The 3,734-nt window shown below is 39.2% G+C and overlaps 1 pseudogene; it reads right to left on the bottom strand.

The window, feature by feature from the left end:
• Positions 1-524: 524 nt before the first annotated feature.
• Positions 525-2,159, bottom strand: LOC102311137 (annotated as a pseudogene).
• Positions 2,160-3,734: the final 1,575 nt, after the last annotated feature.

Below are 3,734 nucleotides of genomic sequence, written 5' to 3'. Positions count from 1 at the left end.
CTTCCTTCCTTCCTTCCTTCCTTCCTTCCTTCCTTCCTTCCTTCCAGATCTGATGCACATTTCCCTTGGCATTCTGTCTAACGGCCAGCAGGGGCTCCTCTGGTTGCAAAAAGTCTTAAGAGAGCATGACCTTACTGCACTTTCCCGATCAGTTTATGCTCTCAGTCTCCTGTTTCCAGTCTTACCCAAGTGTTGCTTTTGCAATTTAAGTTCTTTTGAGTAAATGAAGGTATGAATTTATTTATCATGAGTTTTTCTTTAGTCAAATGTGGTTCAAAACACTACAATGGTAACACGACGTGAATGTTCAGCCTGAGGATTCACACAGTACTTCACACACCTTTGGCATAAGTGTATATGTAGTCTATGTGAAGAAGAAGAAGAAGAAGAAGAAGGAGGAGGAGGATAAGAATGAAAATGAGGAGGAGGTTAGCCACTTTTTTGTTTGATTTGGCACAGATTTTTTTCTGGATGCCCTTTGTGTTGCAACCCTTCAACTTCTGCATCACCTATAAGATAATGTCTCCAGTCAACTAATTATGTTTCATATAATAAATATGTTGATACCAAAGTACTGTAGTACATACCGCAGTACTGAGGCAGTATATCTTTGTTCCAATTACCAAGAAATTAAAGCTGAAAGCAGCAATTATGAAGACTTTGCATCTTTGAAATTGTGCATGAGAGAAACTTCACGGGCAGCATGTCGATGCCTTCAGAGCAGGACTCTTATTGGATGCTGCATAAAGAAGACAAGCTTGTTTCCAGGTTGGAGATTGTTGAACTTAACTCCATTATGATCACTGACTGCTTCCACTCGATAGCCGCCCACATTACGGGCGTTGCAGTAGATGTGGTCTTTGGAAATTTCAACTATTTCACACTCAACTGATACCGTATTAAACAGTTCACCAAATTTCCAGTTTTTGCCATGACTACCACTATACAGTGAGAGTGCATACGATTTACTGTTTGGTAAGAAACAAGGTTTGCAGCAAAAGGAAGTATAAGCATAAACTGGGATAATCAGTCGACCACTCTCTGCTGGAATCCCATGGCCTGGCCCAACAGCAAATGTGGACCAGTTTTTTATTTCATTCAGTTTGTCCGTCAAATCGGTCACATCGCTCCAGGTTTCTCCGAGATCCTCACTTGTGATGAAGCAGAGACGGGTCCGGTTGTCACAGTTTTCTTTCTGGTACATTTCAGTGATAGCGTCTTCAACACAGATGAAAAACAGGAAAAGTTTGTTGTTGACCTTGCCATACACCGGGGCAGGGGTTCATTGGACGGTATCCTTTGATAAGTGCCTTTTCCACCTCTTTGAGCTCTGACCACTAAAAGAGAGATTGTTCAGGAGTAAATAAAACAGAACAGTTTAAAACAGGAGCGTAATTAACAAGTTATTTAGAACTGAAATGGTTGATTATCACTATTACCCCAACCGTCTTCTTAGAGGATCCCTCCTTGATCTTTCCTGTTCTTATAACCAGCTTTTCTCCGCTGGCATTATCTGAAGTCTTCCTCTGCTCTGCAAAGGCAAATAAAGTTTTACTTTCTCTCTCATACAGAAGAGCAGGGATCCTGTAAACGTTTCCAGCAGTTTCATTAGATGTAAAAAGAGTTTGCTTCTGCAGCTGAGCTTTTGGTAAAGGTACGGTGAACATGGTTGGTGTCCTTGCATGCAAAATGACCATGTAATAAAGGTCTTGCTGGTTATATCTCTATGACTGTCAAAGTTTGTCTGATGGGGATTTTATAAGGCTGGTTTGTACACAGTGTGACTTTTCATTTTCTGAAGAAATTATTAACATTTCAGTGAGCTGAAGTCTCCCCTTGTTGAGAAAGTCAAGTCCAAGGAAGGAGGTGGTTCCGGAAAACAAGCTTAGATCAGAATTAACATAACCCGTCTGTGTAGGCAACTACCTCAGCAAACAGACACAACCCAGGTAGCATAAATTAAGCATTACCGGTTGGATGTGTGAAAAGCAGCCACTTGTTCAAGTTCTGGCTTGGGTCATTTTTTGTATTTGCACTTTCATTTTGAGTTGGAAAGGACACCACACTTCCCTGCCAGTCTGAATTTGTTTACACAAGCTTCCCAGCAGATTAAAGTGTGCTAAAATTAATTATAATTACTGACAGCTTCCAGTCAAGAGCCTTTGTCACTGTGAGCATTGCAGTAATTTGAACTGAGGTCTTTTTCACCATGAACCTCTGTCATTTCACATTTACCTGATCTTGCAATGATCATACTGCATTATTTGACGAGTACTGCCCTCTTCATCACTGGAACTACAACGAATATCAAGTAATCAGTATAAAGTGGCACGATCTGTTTGAATACCAGTGATTACAGTGCTCTCTACACAGACCAAAAGGCTTTTGCTTGTCTTCTCATACACATCATGTACACCCATGTGTATTAGGCTATGGTAGGGGTATCAGTTTAAAAGAGATGGCATCAGTTCGTAAATAAAAGAAGCAGCACCATGCATCAGTGGGACATTTTAACAAATTTGTCCCAATCCGTACAGTCTTTATAAATAGTAAATGAACCCAAACTTTGCACCAAAATCCCAGCAATCGTCTGTTCTTCTATTCTAAAATTGTACCCAGTGTTAAACTCTTTAATTCTAAAGCTACACAAATTATTTATGGTATTTCAATATATCAGAATATACAAATACTGAAGCTTTGTTTACACGTTTACATATCTTTAAGATGAAAAGATGTAATACACAAGTTTCTCTTAGGAACCATGTTTCTATATTGATCCATGACAGGTAATCTCTACTAGGAAGTTTGATGTGACTCATAAATGGTCTTTTACCATGTTTTAACATTCGTCTTCAACCGAAATGACCCTCAGAGTACAGTCTGCTTTTCATACTCAGTTCTACTGAGTTTTATTCGGCTACAGCTCATACACACACTCTCAGCCCTTGTAAAAAAAAAAAGTGTGTGTATATTTCATGGTAGCCCAATAAAGTCAGCTGGTAAAGTCTGAGGAGGAGCCTTTGAGATGTGAGTCCTGTGACAGTAAATATGCTGCAGCATTTCAAGCAGGAGACCCCTTCCATTAAAACCTGCAAGAGACAGATGATATACAGCAGCAGGGCCACAAACTCATATTTCATTTATACATCTGTGCAGCAAGTGGAAGAGTTTATCGAAGGAGTGGAAATTAGTGAGTCAAAATTTTACTTATTTCATAATTTCAATTTACTGTTTATTCAGTCTTGAATATGATTAACCTTTCATCTCGTTTATTACAGGAAACAGGAAATCCTGTTCAAGGAAGGATTTTTATAGCTTTATTTGTTTCGCACGCCTCCCTTCAAACTGCTGCACTTTCTCGATAAACAGCACAAAGGATCCTTGGAGCACTTTCAGAAGGATGACACCAAATATTTGTACTGTTACAGATTCTGTGAGGAAGGACATTTCTTTTAAATTTGTTCTTTAAATTTTCTTTCTTTTTCTTTTTCTTTTTTTAATATCTAACCTTTCCCTTAGCATTGTTTTTTTGTTTTTTTGCCCTTTCACTGTATTTATAAAACATATATGTCATCGCCAGCTCTCAGGAGAGAAACATACTCCAAGTTCCTGATGTGCATTCTGTCTAATGGCCAGCAGGGGCTCCTCTGGTTGCAGAACCAAGTCTTAAGGGATCCGTTTATGGTCTCAGTCTCCTGTTTCCAGTCTTACCCAAGTGTTGATTTTGCAATTTA

Source organism: Haplochromis burtoni, unplaced genomic scaffold, assembly GCF_018398535.1.
Source record: "Haplochromis burtoni strain Fernald_Lab_line unplaced genomic scaffold, NCSU_Asbu1 Contig_448, whole genome shotgun sequence".
Classification (NCBI taxonomy): Eukaryota; Metazoa; Chordata; class Actinopteri; order Cichliformes; family Cichlidae; genus Haplochromis; species Haplochromis burtoni.
Note: the sequence above shows the minus strand (reverse complement) of the source record. Positions and strands in the feature narration are given on the sequence as shown.